Source organism: Orcinus orca, chromosome 4 (genome assembly GCF_937001465.1).
Source record: "Orcinus orca chromosome 4, mOrcOrc1.1, whole genome shotgun sequence".
Taxonomy (NCBI): domain Eukaryota; kingdom Metazoa; phylum Chordata; class Mammalia; order Artiodactyla; family Delphinidae; genus Orcinus; species Orcinus orca.
The window spans coordinates 133,633,473-133,658,351 of NC_064562.1; the positions used below are offsets into that span (position 1 = coordinate 133,633,473).

The 24,879-nt window shown below is 37.5% G+C and overlaps 1 pseudogene; it reads right to left on the bottom strand.

Moving 5' to 3' along the window:
- Nucleotides 1-21,597: 21,597 nt before the first annotated feature.
- On the bottom strand, nt 21,598-23,496 carry LOC101270922 (oxysterol-binding protein-related protein 9-like; annotated as a pseudogene).
- Nucleotides 23,497-24,879: the final 1,383 nt, after the last annotated feature.

Here is a 24,879-nt window from a genome sequence, read left to right on the forward strand (position 1 = left end):
TACTGTGGTACACACACAATGTATACATACATAAAACCATCACATCATACACCTTAAACTTACACAATGTTATATGTCAGTTATGTCTCAATAAAACAGGAAGAAAAAATAATAAGAAAAATAAATTCAGGCTAGGAGCTGGATATGCTGCTTTTCTAACAAGCTCCCAGGTGATATCTGTGCTACAGATCCCAGAAACATGATATGAGTAGAAAAGGAAATGAAGACTGCCACTGGAAAGCTGCATCATGAGCTGCTTGGGCCTCTAAAGTGTCCAATGGATTTTTAATTACATAAGCCTTGTGGCTGACAGGGTCTTGGTGCTCTGGCTGGGTGTCAGGCCTGAGCCTCTGAGGTGGGAGAGCCAAGTTCAGGATATTTGGCCACCAGAGACCTCCCAGCCCCATGTAATATCAAATGACCAAAGCTCTCCCAGATATCTCCATCTCAATGCTAAGACCCAGCTCCACTCAACAACCAGCAAGCTACAGTGCTGGACACCCTATGCCAAACAACTACCAAGACAGGAGCACAACCCCACCAATTAGCAGAGAGGCTGCCTAAAATCATAATAAGTTCACAGACACCCCAAAACACACCACCAGAAGTGGTCCTGCCACCAGAAAGACAAGATCCAGCCTCATCCACCAGAAAACAGGCACCAGTCCATTCCACCAGGAAGCCTACACAAGCCACTGAACCAACCTTATCCAATGGGGGCAGACATCAAAAACAACGAGAACTACAAACCTGAAGCCTGCGGAAAGGAGACCCCCAAACACAGTAAGTTAAGCAAAATGAAAAGACAGAGAAATACAGAGCAGATGAAGGAGTAAGGCAAAAACCCACCAGACCTAACAAATGAAGAGGAAACAGGCAGTCTACCTGAAAAAGAATTCAGAGTAATGATATTAAGGATTATCCAAAATCTTGGAAATAGAATGGAGAAAATACAAGAAACATTTAACAAGGACCTAGAAGAACTAAAGAGCAAACAAACAATGATGAACAACACAATAAATGAAATTAAAAATTCTCTAGAAGGAATCAATAGCAGAATAACTGAGGCAGAAGAATGGACAAGTGACCTGGAAGATAAAATAGTGGAAATAACTACTGCAGAGCAAAATAAAGAAAAAAGAATGAAAAGAATTGAGGACAGTCTCAGAGACCTCTGGGACAATATTAAATGTACCAACATTCAAATATAGGGGTCGCAGAAGAAGAAGAGAAAAAGAAGGGTCAGAGAAAATATTTGAAGACATTACAGTTTAAAACGTCCCTAACATGGGAAAGGAAATGGTCAATCAAGTGCAGGAAGCACAGAGAGTCCCATACAGGATAAATCCTAGGAGAAATACGCCAAGACACATATTAAACAAACTATCAAAAATTAAATACAAAGAAAAAATATTAAAAGCAGCAAGGGAAAAGCAACAAAAAACATACAAGGGAATCCCCATAAGGTTAGCAGCTGATCTTTCAGCAGAAATTCTGCAGGCCAGAAGGGAGTGGCAGGACATATTTAAAGTGATGAAAGGAAAAACCTACAACCCAGATTACTGTACCCAGCAAGGATTTCATTCAGATTCGAGGGAGTAATTAAAACCTTTACAGACAAGCAAAAGCTAAGAGAATTCAGCACCACCAAACCAGCTTTACAACAAATGCTAAAGGAACTTCTCTAGACAGGAAACACAAAAGAAGGAAAAGACCTACAATAACAACCCCAAAACAATTAAGAAAATGATAATAGGAACATACATATCGATAATTACCTTAAATGTAAATGGATTAAATGCTCCAACCAAAAGACAGACTGGCTGAATGGATACAAAAACAAGACCCGTATATATGCTGTCTACAAGAGACCCACTTCAGACCTAGGGACAAACAGACTGAAAGTGAGGGGATGGAAAAAGATATTCCATGAGAATGGAAATCAAAAGAAAGCTGGAGTAGCAATCCTCATATCAGACAAAATAGACTTTAAAATAAAGACTATTACAAGAGGCAAAGAAGGGCACTACATAATGATCAAGGGATCAATCCAAGCAGAAGAGATAACAATTGTAAATACTTACGCAGGCAACATAGGAGCACCTCAATACATAAGGCAAATGCTAACAGCCATAAAAGGGGAAATTGAAAGTAACACAATAATTGTAGGGGATTTTAACATGCCACTTTCACCAATGGACAGATCATCCAAAATGAAAATAAATAAGGAAACACAAGCTTTAAATGATACATTAAACAAGATAGACTTAATTGATATTTATAGGACATTCCATCCAAAAACAACAGAATACACTTTCTTCTCAAGTGCTTATGGAACATTCTCCAGGATAGATCATATCTTGGGTCACAAATCAAGCCTTGGTAAGTTTAAGAAAATTGAAATTGTATGAAGTATCTTTCTGACCACAGTGCTATGAGACTAGATATCAATTACAGGAAAAATATCTGTAAAAAATACAAACACATGTGAACTAAACAATACACTACTAAATAACCAAGAGATCACTGAAGAAATCAAAGAGGAAATCAAAAAATACCTAGAAACAAATGGCAATGAAAACACGATGATTCCAAACCTATAGGATGCAGTAAAAGCAGTTCTAAGAGGGAAGTTTATAGCAATACAATCCTACCTCAACAAACAAGAAACATCTCAAAGAAACAATCTAACCTTACAACTAAAGCAATTAGAGAAAGAAGAACCAAAAAAAGAAAGCCCAAAGTTAGCAGAAGGAAAGAAATCATAAAGATCAGATCAGAAATAAATGAAAAAGAAATGAAGGAAATGATAGCAAAGATCAATAAAACTAAAAGCTGGTTCTTTGAGAAGATAAACAAAATTGATAAACCATTAGCCAGACTCATCAAGAAAAAGAGGGAGAAGACTCAAATCAATAGAATTAGAAATGAAAACGGAGAAGTAACAACTGACACTGCAGAAATACAAAGGATCATGAGAGATTACTACAAGCAACTATATGCTGATAAAATGGACAACCTGGAAGAAATGGACACATTCTTAGAAATGCACAACCTTCTGAGACTGAATCAGGAAGAAATAGAAAATATAAACAGACCAATCACAAGTGCTAAAACTGTGATTAAAACTCTTCCAACAGACAAAAGCCCAGGACCAAATGGCTTCACAGGTGAATTCTCTCAAACATTTAGCGAAGAGCTAATGCCTATCCTTCTCAAACTCTTCCAAAATATAGCAGAGGGAGGAACACTCCCAAACTCATTCTACGAGACCACCATCACCCTGATACCAAAACCAGACAAAGATCTCACAGAAAAAGAAAACTACAGGCCAATATCACTGATGAACATAGATGCAAATATTCTCAACAAAATACTAGCAAACAGAGTCCAGCAGCACATTTACAGGATCACACAGCATGATCAAGTGGGGTTTATCCCAGGAATGCAAGCCTTCCTCAATATGCACAAATCAATCAATGTGATACACCATATAAACAAACTGAAGGAGAAAAACCATATGATCATCTCAAGAAATGCAGAAAAAGCTTTTGACAAAATTGAACACTCATTTATGATAAAAACCCTCCAGAAAGTAATCATAGAGGGAACTTACCTCAACATAATGAAGGCCATATATGATAAATCTACAGCCAACATCATTCTCAATGGGGAAAAATTGAAACCATTTCTATTAAGATTGGAACAAGACAAGGTTGCCCAGTGTCACCACTATTATTCAACATAGCTTGGAAGTTTTAGCCAGAGCAATCAGAGAAGAAAAAGAAATTAAAAGAATCCAAATCAGAAAAGAAGTAAAACTGTCACTGTTTGCAGATGACATGATACTATATACAGAGAATTCTCAAGATGTTACCAGAAAACTACTGGAGCTAATCAATGAATTTGGTAAAGTAGCAGGATACAAAATTAATGCACAGAAATCTCTTGAATTCCTATCACTAATGATGAATATCTGAAAGAGAAATTAAGGAAACACTCCCATTTACCACTGCAACAAAAAGAATAAAATACCTAGGAATAAACCTACCTAGGGAGACAAAAGACCTGTATGCAGAAAACTATGACACTGATGAAAGAAATTAAAGATGATACAAACATATTGGGGGATATACCGTGTTCTTGGATTGGAAGAATCAACATTGTGAAAATGACTATACCTCCCAAGCAGTCTACAGATTCAATGCAATCCCTATTAAAAAACCAATGGCATTTTTCACAGAACCGAAAAATTTCACAGTTTGTATGGAAACACAAAAGATTCCGAATAGCCAAAGCAATCTTGAGAAAGAAAAATGAAGCTGGAGGAATCAGGCCCCCGGACTTCAGACTATACTACAAAGCTACAGTAATCAAGACAGTATGGTACTGGCACAAAAACAGAAATATAGATCAATGGAACAGGATAGAAAGCCCAGAGATAAACCCACACACATATTGTCACCTTATCTTTGATAAAGGAGGCAGGAATATAAAATGGAGAAAAGACAGCTTCTTCAATAAGTGGTGCTAAGAAAACTGGACAGCTACATATAAAAGAATGAGATTAGAATTATCCCTAACACCATACACAAAAATAAACTGAAAATGCATTAAAGACCTAAATATAAGACCAGACACTATAAAACTCTTAGAGGAAAACATAGGCAGAACACTCTATGACATAAATCACAGCAAGATCCTTTTTGACTCACCTCCTAGAGAAATGGAAATAAAAACAAAAATCAACAAATGGGACCTAATGAAACTTCAAAGCTTTTGCACAGCAAAGGAAACCATAAATAAGAGGAAGAGACACCCCTCAGAATGGGAGCAAATATTTGCAAACGAAGCAACTGACAAAGGATTAATCTCCAAAATTTACAAGCAGCTCATGCAGCTCAATAACAAAAAAACAAACAAACCAATCCAAAAATGGACAGTGACCTAAACAGACATTTCTCCAAAGAAGATATACAGATTGCCAACAAACACATGAAAGGATGCTCAACATCACTAATAATGAGAGAAATGCAAATCAAAGCTACAATGAGGTATTACCTCACAGTGGTCAGAATGGCCATTATCAAAAAATCTACAAACAATAAATGCTAGAGAGGGTGTGGAGAAACGGGAATCCTCTTGCACTGTTAGACGCAATGTAATTGATACAGCCACTGTGGAGAACAGTATGGAGGTTCCTTAAAAATCTAAAAATAGAATTACCATACGACCCAGCAATCCCACTACTGGGCATATACCCTGAGAAAACCATAATTCAAAAAGAGTCATGTACCACAATATTCACTGCAGTTTTATTTACAATAGCCAGGACATAGAACCAACCTAAATGTCTATTGAGAGATGAATGGATGAAGAAGATGTGGCACATATATACCGTGGAATATTACTTAGCCATAAAAAGAAACAAAATTGAGCTATTTGTAGTGAGATGGGTGGACCTAGAGACTCATACAGAGTGAAGTAAGTCAGAAAGAGGAAAACAAATACCATATGCTAACACATATATATGGAGTCTAAAAAAAAAAAAAAATTGTTCTGAAGAACCTAGGGGCAGGACCAGAATAAAGACACAGATGTAGAGAATAGACTTGAGGACACGGGGAGGGAGAAGGGTAAGCTGGGACAACGTGAAAGAGTGGCATGTACATTTATACACTATCTAATGTAAAATAGATAGCTAGTGGGAAGCAGCTGCATAGCCCAGGGAGATCAGCTCAGTCCTTTGTGTCCACCTAGAGGGGTGGGATATGGAGGGTGGGAAGGAGACGCAACAGGGAAGAGATATGGGGATTTATGTATATGTATAGCTGATTCACTTTGTTATAAAGCAGAAACTAACACACTATAGTAAATCAATTATACACCAATAAAGATGTTAAAAAAAAAACCCTAAAAAACAAAATGTATTTTTCCAGAGAATGTTAGTATACTGCCAGACCAAATACCGGCAACTTCTCCTAAATAAATAAATAAATAAATAAATAAATAAATTCAGGAAATCAAAAGGAAGGAACAGGGAAGCTGAGAAGAGATAAAGTTCAGGGTGATTATTTTTATTTATGTTATTTGAATTCTGTGTTGAAATGTCCATTGGATTCTGATATTTTTTCCTAAGATACATTTAAAACTATGATCATGACAATTAAAACTAAATAAAAAATGACCTATGTTAGGTGATATGTATATTTAAAAATTAGAGCAATATATTTTGTTGTATAGCAGTTTCCAGCCTAACTGCGGAGAGATGTGTGCACTTGAGTACTCAAACCACACGTGCACACATGAATTCTCTGAATACCAAATAACCATTAAAAATAACAGGTGCTTACTGAAGTTTGAAGAGGTAAAATGAGCAAAGGCATCTGGAAAGAGATGGGCTCTATGCTGGGCATTGGAAGATATGATGCATTTCAGTTTCAGTAAAGGGAAAATAGCGGGGGAGAGCCATGCACAAACATACAGTGGTAGAGAAATGCAATGTGTAAAGTATGTTTGATTTATCAAAAAGTATGTTTTATAGAAGCAGTGGAAGAGTCTAGGCCATATTCTGTAGCAGTGGTCTTTAAGTGCTTCAGTGGTACTTATAAATAGTGAGAAATCTGGTTGCTTTTTGAGTAGATGAGCACATGAACTCACCAATGGTTAAGTTCTTTTTAAACATTAACTCTTGGTTGTACCTACGTGTGCATAAGGAACAGGCTATTATAAGTGAAACTTTTAAGAGCCCATTCACTGTTAATTCCAGAAAAATTGTCATATATTTAACTGTTACTGGTTACTAATTCACATGGTCTTAATATTATCATAAGGCTTTTATACTTTTTAAGGCCCAAGATCGGTGAAGTCAGCGTCCATTATGTGTTCTGCACTTATTCAGGGTGAAAACTTCGCAGCATAATTTTTTGGTGACATGGTCAAAATGAAATAAGACAGTCTACAAGCGAAATTATCAGAACTGTATAACCTTCCTTTAATCCTTCCTTCCAAGTATTCAGTGATTTACTCCTTAGTACCATCATTCAATATACATTCCTGAACTCCTTTTATAGTAGTTAGCTAACTAATTAATTAATTCATGAAAAACCTAGATTAAGTCAGGGACTCAGCTAGGTGCTGAGGATTCAGAGATGAATCAGGCTTGACCTCAAAAAGACAAGTACCTGGATAAAAGCATAGGATAGATGTACTGTGTTCATGGAAGAATGAATGAGGGAATGGCTGTTCTACCATGTTTTTCTGTCATGACTTCATTATGGGTGAGGTAATTGGTAGAGTCATCTCAGATGCCTTCCTGACCTCTAAAGTTACTTATCTGCAGTCTGAAGGGGCTACTTCATTCTGTCATCTCAGCGTGGCAAAATCATAGCCATTTCTCAGCAAACTATCCATTTGCGCTCACTCCAAGGATCTTTGCCATCAAATCTTTCCACTCCAAGGTGGTATCCTCCATTGGAGAGAGATGATAATAACTGCAGAAAAATTTAGGAGACTCCAAAACATAGAGGGAGAAGTTTTAAGATAATTTTCCCACTTCTTATTAGGAATCTTAGGAGGCAGCTCATTGGGTCTAAGCAGAGAGGGCTGGGATAGTCCCAAGAGTCCAGAGTCCCCTTCACACATGGAGGGGTTATGAAAGATGCCTAAGGATGGGGATGATGTGGACAGTGAATGCAGCACTGATGAGAGAGAGACCATGGGGGGATTTTTGACATCCCAGCAAATGCCAATGAGTTGTGATGACCAAAAACCATGAAACTAAGCTGGTAACAATTTTTTTTTTGGTTATTTTTTTTTAATGTGTGACTGAATATGAAGCTTGGAAACATAACTGATATATATATCAAATGTCTCCTCCCTCAGCATTCTCTATTAAGAAATTATCTCTCTCTTTTTTATATCTACCCCTTGTTTAAATCTTTCTTGTGGCACTTTTTTGTGTGTGTGGGGAGTATACTAGAGTAACTATGCTACTTCTGCCTTTATGAGGTGCAATCTTATTATCCAGTTGTGTCACATTTTTATTGTTATATCCTCCTGTCTTGCAGGACCGAACACAATGCCTTGTACTTCTCACATAATAGGTACTTTGTATATAATATGTTCTGAAATTAACTGAATTGTAGAGAAAATACATTTAGTTTGGATTCTAGAAAAGAACCTTTTATACACCACACCATAGGACATGGTGGTATCACATTGTTCTTCTTTCTCATGTGTTTGAGTGGATTCTCACACAAGCATTTAACCAAAGGAACAGGAGTATTAGCAATATTCTGTTGGTTACATGATGATAGTTTTACAGAGAGTTTACCCTGAGTTTTATAAAGCAGATGAGGCAGTCTTGTGGCTCCATATGGGTATTCATTATGTCTTCAGAATGCCATTTTTCTCATCCATCATTGTAGAAGTCTCTAATGGCAGGGCACTATTTTAAAGAATATGTAGACCTTCCATGAAGATTTAGATTTTCACTCACAAAAAATTATGTATGGAAAAACTCGGGCTATGATTCCTGACTAACCATTAAGAAAATGAACAGCGAAACTTCAGCACGGAGTCTATTATTCTAAGAATTTTCTTCTTTACCTGATCCTGGCTTCATTGCAGTAGTATTTTTCTTTCTTTTATGATTTTTTATTTCATTTTCATAAATTGACATTGTCTAATTTATTCATTCCTGTTATGAGACTTGAAAAATCAGTGAACTACTGATTTAAGCCTTCCTTATTTTGGTCACTAACATCTCCATCAGTCTGTATGAGGCCCACAGACTGGCTACCTCATACTGAAAAGATAAGATATTGATTCTTTCATACATATCACATAATGTTAAAATAGTTCTGTTTGTAATCAAAGGTAGTTATAACTATGGGGATATGATTATGAAATAGGTGTTGGAGAGTTTGAGAAAATAGAAACTACTCACCCTATTAAAAATAATTTTTATGTGTCTCAAATTGTGAACCATAATGACCATGAAATCCAAGTTGTATTTTTACAATAAATGTATTACTTTAAGAAGAAATATTTTTGTATCTAATTAAGGTATATGACAAACCAAATCTTTATAATCTGGAAATAAAAGTCTTAATATTTGACATTTTATATAAATTTATACATTTTATATTGTATACATTTATTGTATTTATATACATTTATTGTCTATATTTTGTATTTCTCCCTATATATACTTACATAGTTATTTTCAAAAGTATTTGCATTTTAGAACCACCTAATACTTTAGTGATAACTTATTAAAAGGGAAAAACAAACAAGTAGAGCAACAGCACAAAAAACTCTCCAGACTGAAAATGTATTGGCCATAAATTTACATAGTTATTTCAGACTCTTTTAACCTGTATCCCACAGCCTCAGGCTAAAGAAGACAAATACTTTGGATGGAAGCAGATGTCTTTGCAGTGTTCTTAAAAATTTATTAATACAGAAATTAATACAGAAATACTGGAAACAGAGTATATTTTAAATTTCTTTTAGGGTCACAGCTATATTTTCCTTCTCATAGTTAATATTAAGATTTAATCACTATTGGGAATTGAGGTCCACAAAGGAGAAAAAAATAGTTCTTCAGTGACCAAATGTGACTTTCAGAAATCACACTTGGTGATTAATGTGATTAATCCTGCATTTAAATGGAGTCAGAAAAGAAGAAATAAGAACACATTACTTCTCCTTTTGAACTATATTTCACATTATAAATGCTAATATCAAACAAAGAGTAGAGAGTCATGTGAAAAAACTGTAAGGGGTAATTCAGTACAGAAACTTACATGGAATTATTTTCCATTAACTAATCAAAATCTTCATTAATGTAAATGAAATCTATTTTAGCTTCAAGGAGTGTCGTTGATTCTTTAAGGGATCTGAAAGAGTAAAGAACGAATGTATAAGAATAGTAATACGATGGTAATGTATAATAATTATACACCGACCTAATTGCACAATATAGTACAAAGTGTAATCATTACTGTGAAGAGCAATTTAGTAATCACTAAAAATTCTTAGGTGTTCTTCATGGTCCAGTGACACAAAGAAAATGTTGTATGTTTTATAGCAATGTCAGTCATCAGTTTTGAATTGATTTTAAGTTTTTCCTTATTGAGTAAAAAAAGTATCTGTTGTTGATTTCAAATAAATATGAAAGTGCTTTGATATTATATTACTTAGGATGTACTTAAATTCCATGCTTTAGCCTTCTACAACTCAACCTAATACTTTTTCCCCCCTTACATACAAACTGAAATGTCGTTTGAGTAAAATCCTTCCTGATATATCTCTTTTTGTTGGTATGTCCTAGAGGTATGCTAATTCCAGAAAAAAAAAAGGAGACAAGAATCTTAATCTAAATCACAAAATCTTTTATAAATTGAGTTGAATAACCTCCAGGTACTATCTTCTTTAGCCTAGTAAATAAATGTAAATAAATTTTAGACAATAGATTTTTTTCCCTTTGAAGAAGTCATTTTTACCTTTTAGAGGTTTACCGATAGCAAGCTAAATAAAATAATGAGCTTTTTTGTTTTTTTGTGCTCTGGTAGGACTACAAATGAACAACAGCCTCTTTGCTAAGCCTGTCTATGTCTCTCCAGCTTTCTAGGCATATTTCATTCAAACGATTCCTTGTCCTCCAAGAACGTGCCCATTCATAGTCTCAGTGTGCGGTTGGGCCAGTGGCCACCTCTAATGTTGTGGCATAGATTTGTGGGGGGAGAAAACATTGTTCTGTTTGTCACCACTTCTCACACTTTCATGTGCATCAGCTGGGGATCTTGTTCAGCTGCAGTTTCCAAGTCAATAGGGCTAGGGCGGCACCAGAGAGTCCGTATTTCTAGCTAGCCTCAGGTGAACTGAGGCTGCTGGTCCACTGGACCTCATTTTGTCTGCTAAGCAGCCCCTATGTGATGTATTTTCATCTTTTCTCTTAATTAAATGAAAGTTCTTGAGGAAAGAGACCTAACGTATCCTTATGTTTTCCCAGCAGGGCCAAGCACAGCACTGGGCATATAGTGGGTGCTCGATAAATGTTCGTTGCTTATCAGAAAATAAGAATAGACCGATTGCCCTCTGGTGACCTAACTTTTGTTTCCTTTCACAATGTATGAACGATAAGTGGCCCTCTTCTCAAACTGTAAGTTGATAGGGTACAACTCTGAATAGTGGTATTGCCTGAGAATAGAAAGTTGAATTTTAACGCTATACTGGAAGTCACAGAACCAGATAACGAATCTACAGCTAGTTCTTTTTGCCTATCTTCTGACCTCCCTGTCTGGGTAGAATATATTCTAGGATGGGTGCCCTCTTCAACTCATGGAAATAAAAGCACTGCATGGTACAAAGTACTGGGGTCATATGCCTCTTTAAGGGAAGGAAAGGTAAATAGGCTGAGGATAATGCCTTGAAAGTTCTTTCCAATTTGAAAGTGTCAATGGATATCCATGCAGAACTATGTGTGCGTTGCTTTGACCTATTTCTCCTCTTTCTAAGAAGTGAAATTGTTTGAGGCAATTTATCCGTAGCATCACTCAGTTAAAATTGCTCCTAAGCATTTTTGAGTACTGAAAAGGGCAAAAGCGTGTGGCTGTTTTGTTTTGCTCTTAGATCACTAGGAGTCCATTTTCAAACGTGCAAAGTGAAGCCATCCCGTGGGTTGAACAGCTTGACTTCCCCGTGTGAGGGGTGGGTAACTACGCTTAGCGTGTAGACAGTCTTTTACATGCTCTGTGCTTAAAAACCATTGTTGCTTTGATTTTTTCTAGTATTCCATGTAAGTAATGGCTTAGCTAAATGAGAAGAATGGTTGAAAGCATATTAACATCAAGTTCCAAATGTAGAGAGATTAAATGACCTTCGTAAGGGCAACACACTAGTCATTGACAAATACGCACCAGATCTTATCTCAAATCCCCAAGTTACTTTACCAAGTTAGCTCATTCTTTCTTCCTAGACATCTTATTTCCAGGAAATTGTGAAGGTCTATACAACTTTTGAAAGTAAGAAATATGTCTTATTGTCAGACCTGAGACTAGAAAAGCAATGGTTATACTGTTAAAAACATTATAACTTATAGCAGAGTTTTAACTTGACTTTTGGCTATGTTTAGAACCCTTAGAAGATAGGGCAAGTCATTCCTCTTTAGAAATAATGTCATCATTTATGGACAGAAAATAGTTTTCCATTCTAAGGAATAGTTCTCTGTAGGATTTGCTGAGTTTTCTATAGCTAGAGTTACTAAACAAAATAAATGATGTCCCAGAATATTCTGTTGTCTTTGGTTTCAAACAGTGTTATTTTATTATGTTTTTTTCATTCCTGGCTACCTAAGTGGCAGAGCGGAAACCTCTCTTCAGAATCTAGTGCCTAAAAACCAAATATTTATGGATCTTGAGGTCAGTGTAAATTCAGCGAACAAGATATCTTTTTTGCCTTCAAGGTACTTTCCCAAAGCTTATCTTTATTAAACATGAATCATTTGAAAACATAAAGTTTCTGAGAAGGTTAATGTCATGGGCCAAAATGAATGGAATCACAAAACCTGAAACACATTTCTGTTAATGAAGCTCTTTCTCAGAAGCTTGCTTTGTCTTCCCAGTTTCCCTTCTTTAACCATTGTACCCTGGCAAGACTAGTGCCAAGTGTTCTTTTCTTTATTGGTTTAAATGGGGAAAACAAAAGACAGAAAGCTTAATAAACTTGTCCTTTTAAAAAATTTTAGAAGCCATAGTTTAGAAAGCAATATGAACTATGAAGAAGACAAAATCGACTTTGATGTGTTATGCATTAATATGTTAAAAATACAGTATATTTAATGGCAGAATATCAGCAGGATATATCTATAGATGGTGGATCATTAATGTTTTGATTTTATGTTTCTTTTATACATTTTCTTCAATCGACATTCATTACCTTTGTTATAAAAACAACAAAAATTGTTTGTAAAAGATTAAAATGCATGCATATTTTAAAATTATCCATAATTATATAAGCAAACAGTGTTACATAAGTTTGGAGAGATACAAAGGAAAAGTCTTGAGAGGCAACCTGAGTAGAAAATTACCACTAACTTGTAGCTTTGATACAACCCCTGTAGTTCGGAGGGTAAATATCTCCTACTCTCCTCTTCACTTCCCTGTCCCAGCTCATCGCTAAATGCATCGGGGCTGTGTTGCTGGTCAGCAGCCTTAAGCCTAAGCAGGGTGGATCCTTTGCATTATTTCTCATTTCTCACAAGTCTCCTCCCTTCCAGTATCACCAGGCTGGCTCATTTCCTCAGCCTCCCCTCACAGTTACTGCCATGTCATACAAACTGACGTCTCTGCCTCCAGGCTCTCATCCCATCATCCCATCTCTGTTACATCACGACTAACCTTCTCCAAATATTTATTTACCATGTCGCACTTCTGTTAAGGAATCCCACAAAGCCTCTATTTCTTGTTTTCTATTGTTCCAAGTTTAATTTTTTTTCATGCTCTCTAGTTTATGCTATAATTACCAAACTATTTCTCTGAGTTCATTCTATTCACCACGTCTCAGTTTCTAGTTAAGTAACTCTCCTCTCACTCTCCCACATGAATCAGGCACAATTCCCTATCTCAACCCTTATTTGTTTGTTCTGCTGTGTAGGAATATCTTCCTCTTTTCAATCTACTCAAATACCAATGACCCTTTGATCTGGCCCAATTCCCATTTCCTCCACGAAGCCTTATGGACAAGTCAGCCTGGGGAGAGCTCTTTCTTACTGATTCTCACTTGCTCATGTAATTATGAAGATAAAAAATTATATGCAAAGCAAGAACTGACTACAACCACTTTTCATATACTAGACAAGTGGAATTTTCATATAAGGGGAGATGATTCTTTTTTTAGGGGAAGAAAAACCCAATAGACTCTTTAGGAATAGTGAAGCTTCCCTGTAACATGGATTATTGAAGGAGTGCCAGGTTCTTCAGATTAAAGAGCAGAAATATGGATTACCTGAGATTGTGTATGAGAGAGAGGAGGAAGCTTGGAAATAACTGGAGAAGAAGAGGTGACAGGGGAGCCTGAGAAAATATAGCTAAGGTAATATCTCTAGGGAAGCATGGACAATGGACAGTTACCCACGTCTAGGACAGGCTGAAGAATATAAGCATTTCGTTTTTCAATTAATGTCTGTCCTATGCTGAAAGCTACACCTTCTACTATGCCAAATCTTAAATAAAACTCATCCTGTGTCAATGGTATTCTGGAGGAGTGAAGGGATCAGAGCAATGGCCAGTGGGGAGCAAAGCTGTGCAGACCAAGGGCAGCAGCTACAGAGTGAGATGCCAAGTGTAAACTACTAAAGAATAGAATCAGAAAACTGAAGCAAGAGGACACTAGGGGAAATGCCTCACCAATAATTCTCAGCTATTGGAGTGGTTCCTGGGTTTTTCATAGCACATGAGAAAAAGCAAAGTTATTATACTTAAATATTAAAAGGGCACCTAGGTAGCTGTCTTTGGGGGTTGTCACTCAATTTCGAGCGAACTATAATTCATCTCTTAAGCCTGTGATAGTTTCAGATCTGTAAACATTATTTCCTCCACAGATTATAATCTGAGGGAGAAAATAAATCTTATAATCTTTTACATCTGCACAATTGCTACCTTGAGGCAGGTGCTTAATAAATACTTGCTGGATTGCAGTTAAACTAAGTTGAAATAAAACTGGTTCTTCATATTTATGAGAAAGCTCATCAAATATTATTGCCAATGTGTGTCCAGTCAAGCATTTTTATAGCATGTATACTAATTTTTTTAAAGGCTTTCAGAATACTTATGTTGAAATTTATGTGGAAAGATAAATGAAACTGTAATATCAGAATTCGTACAAAATAGACTGGTCAGAAAGTATTTTTTCCCTGTACTGAATAGAGAATAATCACAAGGATTTGCATTTCTTGCTGTTAGGATTATGGTTCTTAGTATTTGAATAAATCATGAACTAGGACTCCTGTAATGTTGTCTTTCTCTGTAAGTTATACAACTAGATAAGTTATATAAGGAAGGGGGAAAGGTTATTTTATTCAACTTAGAGTCTATGTTTATTTTGGCTATAATAAATTAAGTCAAGATATATGTAAGTAGTATGGAGTCATTTAAGATGTTTGAAGGCTTATGATCCCTACCGTTAAAAAGTCAGCCTGTCACTTTTAAACTGCAGTTTAGGACAGGAAGCTAATATACATAATCTTATATAAAGTATATAAATACTAGTAAAAACTACATAGTATAACTTTTATCTCACCCAAAAAGGCAGTGTCAATGAGTACACATCTGTTGGTGAAATCACTTTCAAACCTTCAGAAAGTGAAGTCAAAACTGAAAATAGGTGGGGGAAGCTTTATTCTTAGAGCCTGATGGAAGAAATGTCATGTTCTTTAAGTTTAAATTGTTCTTTTCTTAGGGACTCTAAACTTCGTTTAATTGGCAAAGTGGAGACTTTCTGTAAAAACTAATTTGATGGGTGAATCTTGAGAAGTCAGGTGTGGTAGAGATAATAGACTTGAGACAGTTGTGCTTATAGATGTTGAAGTGAGGCAGGATTATCATTCTAAGGTAATTCCCAAAGTAATGCTTCTCAGAAAATTCCATTTGAAGGTGATGTCTATGATATTTTGGACACAACCAATTTATTCCCTGGAACTTTATATAAAAACATTATATAATTTATATAAATGCTCAAAAATATTATCCACTTATTTATTTGTTATCTGAAAATAGACAATCATGTTGTGTTAAGGAGGACAAATTGTCAAAATACAAAAATATTAATTAGTAACTAAGCACCAAGAAAATTAATGCCCACTCGAATATCCCTCCTTTTGTAACACCGGTATGGATGTCAGTCAGCATCTCGTCATATGATCAGTCAGTGCCTTGAAGATTATCACGTGCTTATGTTATCCAACAATACAACACAGTTTGATTGAAGAGTGAGAGTGCAAGAGTCAAGCTTTACAAAGTTACCTGGGAAAACTGCTTGGCTCTCATACATACATGGCCAGTTAAATGTGAGCCTCAGATCAGAGGAGGGAAGCAACATGGTCTGTTCATGATGGGCTTTCGATAGGGAATGATTTGAAAATCAAAAGATTAAGGGGTGGGCTTCCCTGGTGGCGCAGTGGTTGAGAGTCCGCCTGACGGTGCAGGGCACACGGGTTCGTGCCCCGGTCTGGGAAGATCCCACGTGCCGCGGAGCGGCTGGGCCCGTGAGCCATGGCCGCTGAGCCTGCGCGTCCGGAGCCTGTGCTCCGCAACGGGAGAGGCCACAACAGTGAGAGGCCCGCGTACCACAAAAAAAAAAAATAATAATAATAAGATTAAGGGGTGAATGTGGAAAACAAAAATAAGCCTCTTTGCATCTGTGATATGAAATTCAAATTTGAAGGGTAGAATGTGCCATAGCACAGTTTTCTTAGAAAAAATATTTCTTACACAAACCAGTGAACACTTGATTCATTGTTGATTTCTTCTAAAAATTAGTGCAAAATTGCAATTATAACGAGAACTGTAAAGATACAAATTAAATCAACTTATTTTCATGATTCATAGTTTCAGTTTTCAAGACTAAAAGATAATTGATCTCTTTTCATAATGTAATATAAAATTATTCATTTTCATTTTAGATGGGCTCACTTAAAATGATCCTTTTTGGTAGCTCCAGTTATCCTTGAGTTCAATACTGCACTTTTCCTGTTTTAGCTTCTTTCTTAGACATTGTTAAGATAAATATTAAAGAGCATTTTTAAAGAGAAATAAAAACAATTTCTTGTTTAAAATGATGGCATATTACATATTCTTTATAATTTCTCATTCAAAATAGAAAGCCACAATTATGTTTAATGTTTGAGCTATAAGTCAGAATACAAGAGTTTCAATCAAGTATTTTTATTTAGTTGGTTATTCTCTGGGTAAGTACTTACTGAACACCAGATACTTCTCAGTGCTGGCCTTAAACCAGTGAACCAGCACAATCCTACCTGGCTCTTCCTCTTCGTGTCCTTGGGCAAATTCCCTGGCGTCTCTAACACTATTCATCAGACAAATGAAAGGAATCTTTAATTTCCTATTCAACTCTAACTTTCTCTTATTCTTAATTCTGAAATGGCACACATTTAACTCTGATAGGAATCCTATTCTAAAATATGAAGACTGTGAAAGTACAGTATGGCTTCCCATTCTCCCAGTGCTCTTTTCCTGGTTATTCCTAGCAGGTCATTATTAAGTATATTGCTCTTTATTTACTCCTCATCTAGTCGTAAGCAGTGTGGACCGATTACATGGGGGCATAAATATACTTGTGCCCCAACTGTCAAGTCAAGAAAGTGACTGTTTAAACAAGACAAGCAAAGCAGTTATCTGCTGTGTTTCGTAAAACCTGGTGAAGAGCCTGTCTTTTAATATCTGTAAAGATGTAATTCTTCTCTTTATATTGCAAATGATGCATGTTTATTAAGAAACAGCCTGTGACCTTTATAAATACTGTCTATGTCCCATTACATTTAGAAGGTAAAACAAACATGCTATCGGGATACGATAGGTAGGTTTTCCTTGCTCCCCAGTGAACTAGAGAAAGTCCCATCTGATGTGCCCTGTGTACCTTTAACCATATTAAAACAGCAAAAAACAAGATCAAGAACCAAAACTACAACGGTGCCTAGTTAAAATGCTTGATTTTCAAGGAAGACTTTCAAAATATATATACTTAGTCAGGCAAAAAGTCCTTTCTCTTTCCAAGGCTAGCTTTTCCTTTGATTCTCTTAATTCTATCCCTTTTGCCTCTTTAGTGCCCATTCCATGAAATACCCCCCGTTGTCTTTCATGTTCAGTAGCACCCACTTCATCCCATATATTTCATCTGTTAATTAATTTATTCAAAAGACTTAAAAATGACTTTATGTGTTAAGAACTGCACAGGGCATTTATCAATGAAAATAAAATAATGATATATAATCCTAACAATCATTAACATTTCTTGGGCTTTTCACACATTACTTTGTATCATTCTCACACCAGCGACTATGGTTGGCATTGCTTGTGTTCACCTTTTACAGATAGAGACACCCAGAGAGTAACTTGATAGGAAGGTATGGAGCTAGCATTTGAACCTAGACCTTGAGACTGCAGAGCAGTATGGCCTACGATGTCGAGGAGACACAACTAAGTATAAGGAGGCAGACAAAAACAGGCAAGTATAATGCATGATCATTTAAATAACGGAAATATAAGAAGCAGTGATAACCCAGAGGAGCTGTGGGCAAGATATTACAGAAGTGACGCTTGAATTGAGTTTTGAAGGAAGACTAGGACTTTATTAGGACAACAGTTTTATTATTCCTCCCTCAAAACTTTGAAATCATTTTGAACTCCTGTAGCAGACTGATTGCATTAATGGCCCCAATTAATGGCCTCCCTTTATCAATATCCTTTGCTCTGTAACTTTGTGGTCCCCTCCCACTCTGAACATGGGCTTCATCGTGTGATTTTCTTTGGCCAGTGAGACCAATATGATGCAAATAGAGGCTTAAAACATACTTCACATTTCTGCTCACACTCTTGCTTCTTTGCCTTCACCTTGAGGACATGCCTGCGCCAGCCTGCTAGAGGATGAGACACTGAAAGAGCAGTTCAGCCCTGTTGTCCCAGCTAGGGCCCCAGATGTATGAGAGCCTGGCCAAGGTCAGCAGATGCCTGAATCAGGACTTCTTCCCCTCCACCAGCCCAACTCAGATAGTGGGCCTATCCAGCCAACCCATAAACACATGAGCAAAAATAAAGTTTGTTGTTGTATGTCAGTAAGGTTCTGTTACATAGGATTATTGTGGCAAGAGAGAACAGATATAATTCTTACTGTACCTCATCTCCCAAGTCCAAGTTAGTAGTCCAGTGATATCCATTGTACCTCTGTGATTCATTCATATTTCTTTTCCTTTCAGTTATCATTACAACTATCCTATTGACAGATCAATTCCTCATTGCCTGTATCCTAGGCTACTGTAATAGCCATTAACTGGTCTCCTTGCCTCCAAATCTTTGTCCTCTTCAACCTATCCTACAAAAAGTGAGTAGTTTTTTGTTTGTTTGTTTGTTTGTTTTGTTTTGTTTTTTTTTGTTGTTTTTTTTTTTGCGGTATGTGGGCCTCTCACTGTTGTGGCCTCTCCCGTTGCGGAGCACAGGCTCCGGACGCGCAGGCTCAGCGGCCATGGCTCACGGGCCTAGCTGCTCCGCGGCATGTGGGATCTTCCCAGACTGGGGCACGAACCCGTGTCCCCTGCTTCGGCAGGTGGACTCTCAACCACTGCGCCACCAGGAAAGCCCCTGTTTGTTTGTTTTTTAAACAGAGTCCTAGTGTTATCACTCACCTCCTCAAAGGCCTTCAATGGTTTATTTCCTTAAGAGCAAACTCCACAGTCTGGTATTCAAACCCTTCACACCCATCTAGTCCCAAATGTCCTATTCAGGTCTCCTTTTCCCTCATCATCCTGTGCTTCTCCTCTTTGCTATCCAATATCCATGCAATTGAAGGCTTTATCTAGAAAGCCCTGCTCCCCCTTTCCAGATGTCCCAACCTTACTATTCCTACATACCTATATCTTGTGTTTTTGCCCCAGGAAACTTTTCTTGATTCCCAATTCTGAGTCTTCTCACATTTTTATACCGCATTTAGGATTCTGCACCCTCACTTTTTGCCATAGTCATTTGTGTGTAGGACTTGTATATCCACAACATTAGTTTCCTAGGGCTGCCATAACAAAGTGCCACAAACCAGGTGCCTTAAAACTGCAGAAACTTATCCTTTCACAGTTCTGGAGCCTAGAAGTCCAAAATCAAGGGATCAGCAGGGTCACGCTCCCTGCAAAGCTTCTAGGGGAGGCTCCCTCCTTGCCTCTTCCAGCTCTTGGCAGCTCCAGGTGTGCCTTGGTTAGTGGCAGCAGAACTCCAATCTCTGCCTCTGTCTTCACATGGCGTTCTCCCTGTGTGTGTGTCTAAACTTCCCTCTTCTCATAGGGACACCAGTCATATTGAATTAGCGTTCACCCTAATGACTTCATCTTATATTGATTACATCTGCAAAACCCCTACTTACAAATAGGATCACTTTCCCAGGTACCAGGGCTTAGGATATTAACATATCTTGGGGAGGGCACAATTCAACTCATATACTCAGTATATTCGAGGGCAAGCACTGAGTCTTTACCTTAGTACCATTCTGACTAGTAAAGCAGCCCCAGGACAGGGATGATATCTTCGTCATTTTGTGTCTGCTTAGCACATAACTTTGTTGTTCAACTTTAGGCTGAAATGAATCAAATTGTTTAAACATATTTGGAAAGATCATTAAAAAGTTCTGAGGCAGCCAAGAAAGATTTATTAAGCAACAATTGTGTGGGGTATTATAAAGCCTAAAACATGGGGGTGGTTATTAATCAACACCTTAAAAAAAATCTCAGTTTGGCAGAGAGAAAAGTCCCTAACACACCACCAGAGACTGGCAAATTCAATTTGAGGCAGTATGTGTGAGGGAAGAAAATAATTATCAGTTGAATATACTCTCAGATGGGCTAATAAATTAGCTAATTTAGAAAATTAGGTTGAAAAAAAAAATAAAAATAAAAAAAGAAAATTAGGTTGAAACTATTATGTTATCTTCAGGTTTTAAATAATGAACTTTTGAAGACAATATTGAAGCCTATCATGCCCAGAATATACTTATTGGGGATCAAAGAGATGGGGTCATGAAAATCAAAATGTCCAGCAAAGAATAGGCAGCTTCCCTGTTAAAGTCAAGGGTGTGAGGGCTCACTAATCTTTTCAGTCAAGCTATCCTCTTGGAAAGAACAGCAGTCATGGCACCTTCCTGGTAAGCAAAGGTCAAGAAAATTGTGTCTGGATGTCACAAGACAAATCAGTAAGTGCATCTTTTTTGTTGTTGTTGTTGGAAAAATTACTTTATGAAGCCTTAAGAAGCTCTGAGTATAATTAAACTGTAGTCCAGAGTTAGATACAATTTAATAATAGTTCAATTCCAAAATAAAAGTTATTGTAGGTGAGACCATGAAATTTCCTAACACGTGATTTTAATATGTTGTGCTAAATTTTCTAAAACAGCTCAGAGGAATCAATATTTACAGTAGATGGTGTATTTATGAAAAATCTGGCATCACCTATATTATATATATGTATATATAGAACCCAAGATTATGTGAACTAGGAAACAGATGTATATCTCAACAGCAATACTAGAGTGCAGAGTCTGAGACTGGGATTTATAACGTGGGATTTGGAAAAGGAGCAGTCATCTTGTTTTCAAAACCTGAAGTTTTTCTCAAGACCAAAGCCAACATTGGAACTGCAACAGAACAGGAAAAAGGGAAGCTTTTCCTGCTTCAATTGGTCATCTGCATCAGAAAGTCCAGTATTCCTGAGATAGGAACCACTGCAATAAGAAGGGAGTGAATAGGTTCTCCCAAAGGAAGATTGTTACTTCATTGTGCCTCTGCCCTGGTCACCAGGAGCAAACTTTGCATTTCCCAACCTAATGCTTGGCAGCACTGAGACATTTCAGTCATGGTTCATCATAAACCCTGCGTTCTCCATCTTCATGAAATAACCTTGTCTCCCATTGAATTTCCCTTTCCTTCCTTTCTCGGGCTTCTGCTCTTTGTCTTTCTTCAAGTCTATGCTTGGCTTCAGTTGCTGCATCAATGTCTCTGATTTTTAAGTTGAAAGTGACATCCTTCCAAAGGCAGCGGGATTCCTACGCATTCTCATCTTCCAACTTCCTCACTTTCTTCTTGATTATAGGCAACTTCTTGTTATCTATAAAAACCAGATATTTTCCCTTGTTGAGTATTTTGCTTACATTACACCATTCTATTCCCCTTCAACTGAGCAGAAAGACTTCTTGTCATTTGGAGAAAAAATCTCAGCAGAAATTCCATGCTTCTTGCCCCCCTAGAAAGGTTTAGTGTGAGAGATGATATTGGCACTGTAGCCAGTTTTGGAACAATTAATATTGCATTCTCCGCCTAGTTCCACCCAGGGCACTGTGAGGATAGACCTTCCATAACCATTGGGAAATGTGAGAATGTAATGTTCATCATGGTCTAGACACGAGACACAGCCCTGTCCTATGTTGTACACCCCAGTTGACATCCCAAGGAATTTTGATTTGGTCCAGATATGAGCATTGAATTGTATCTTTTTGTTAAAACATTCAGCATAAAAGTTTGAAATGGGTGGATGATGGGAAACCTGCTCAGCCACGAATGTTACGCTATTCTTGGAAACCCAGGGAACTGGTCCTTCTGAAACTAGTTATCTTCAGTATCATTTTGGTAATGTCCAGTGACACTGAAAGTTCTCACCCAAAATGGGGTTGTATGGCTTTTTGGCAACCGATCCTTTCCTTCCTGCGTGAAAGGCTGAGAGGTACCATTTTACAACCTGAACCGTTCGATCTCCGGCATCCTTCTGGTCACTAATGCTCACAAACAGGTCCGGATGTGCAAAAAGTCTGCACACATTTCTAAAAGAGATCTTCTTTCAAGAATAAATGTTGGAAGAACTACCTTAGTAAGATCCATTCCAAGCCTAACCTGTGACAACAGATGCACGATAACTCTCTTGTGCTCTTCCACCGACCCTGCCTCCCCTTCATCATCTATATCATCATGTGAATCGAAAAGGTCAGCATCGCTTGTTCCATTGGACATGGAAGAATTAAGTGATTCCGTGGTATCTGGGTGCTTTAGACTATTTCCTGAGCGGCTGTGTGTCAAGCCTGAGGCAGATCCAGAGGAATCTGTTAAGTGCTGTGGGAATGAGCCACTCTGATGGAATTCATCCACATCATAGAATTCATCTTCACTGCTAGAATAAGAGAACTCTGGGACAGTGTTTGGAGACAAGTTGACATGGCTTGGAGAAGTTAGATTTCTACTAGGTAGGGAGTGCCCACTGCCTGTACTATTTGGTGTTGGAGTCTGATGATGTCCCAAGGTAGCTAATACAAGGTCCAACTGGTAGAGAAGATGGACGCTGCTCTGACTTACACAACTGAGAAGGTTCTGGAGGTAAGACAGTCTGGGAAGGCATTGTGTTGATCACAGGTTCCAAGGGACTAGGTTGATATATTTCATCTACAGGATTAATAGTACTTATAATTCCATATGCGTGCTTCTCCACATTACACGGGTCTTTAGCGATCTGCAGCAACAGCGTTAATTGATTCTACCATGCTATTTGTTGTCTCTTTGAGAGTTTCAGTTTTCTTTCTCCATTCATCATCTTTGCAGTTTCGAAGTTTGTCATCAAAAAGCTTTAACTGTTCTATCAAGATTTGTAGGTAAGCATCAGCATCTGTAAGTTTCTTATCAAAGTCTTGGACACTAGGAACAAATCCTGAATCCATACCTCTGCAAGTAGCCGTCAAGAAAGACCTTCACCAAGATCCCCGCCCTCTGTGCCTCCAGGGGAGGGAGCCGAGGGCCGCTTCTGAGCACCCGCTCTTCTCCCACCTCCGCTGGATCACCGGGCTGCTGGGCAGTCAGTCCGGTCAGGTTCAGCCAGTAAGTGATCTCTGCTGTATTCCAAACTGCCACCGCAGGAAGTCAATGGACACCCCCAACTGCTGCTTCCCACAGGAGGCAATTAAGCGGTGCTGAAGAGGGCATGGCTGTGAATTTCCTTACCACACAGGGTCTTGGCTCACAGAATTAAATTTGCTTCTGGTCACCAATTAGACTTCTAGCTCTCCTTAACTAGCTTGCAAATGGGAGTTTTTCTCGAAAGAAAACTAAGTAGAGGAGTGAATGATACACGAAGCTAGAAATTGTAAAGAAAAAGCCATACGGTTTAGAGGGGAGACCACAGATTTAGACTAGTACTCGGATCTGGGTCTGCCACTTATGAACCACAACGGTGAGCAAGTTCCTTCGTCTTTCTGAGCCCAAGTTTTCCATTTATAGACGGGGGATAGCACTACCTTGTAGGGATGTCATTAGAGTTAAGTGAAAATATGCATTTAAAATGCTTAACATTTGGAAGGCATGAAATAGATGCTAGCTACTGTTACTATTATTATTCTATTGGAAACAGTATTGGAACAGTAGTGACATCTTTTCATAATTTAGGTTCATATTTCAGAGTAAACAAGGCATGATGATTGACTTTTACTGGTTTGACTTGCAACATTTAGATGACTTTTTACTTTACCTGATAGCAAATTGAATAGAAACTTGGTTCTTCGAGTTTAAAAAATAAAGTAATAGTATTGAAACCATAGAAGTAAATCCTAGCAGCAGCTAGAGGTACAGTTTCAAATTATGCAAGATCACAAATGAGAAGACTAGCTATCACTTAGATGGTGTTTACCACGTGTCAGACTCTGCTCCTAAGACTTTTACATACAATAACTCACTCAAATTAAGCAACAGCTTGATTAATTTAATATCCAACTGCCAGGGAATCCTAGCAAACATATTTGATGAGTTGAGTTCTATTGACTGTTCAACCGGGGAGTTTGCTACTAGATCTGGGGTTGTCAAACTTATTCTATAAATGAATAGATGGCAAAAATACTGGGCTGTCAGGGTCATATGGTCTGTTGTAACTACTTAATTTTGCTGTAGTAGTGCAAAAGCTACTTTACACAAACAAATAGGTGTGGCTATTTTCCAATAAAATTTTATTTCCAGACATTGAAATTTGAATTTTATATGATTTTCTTCTTTATATGATTTGTTTACAACCATTTGAAAATATTAAAACAATTTTAATTGGCAAGCTTGACAAAATAGGCAGCTGGCAGGCTGGA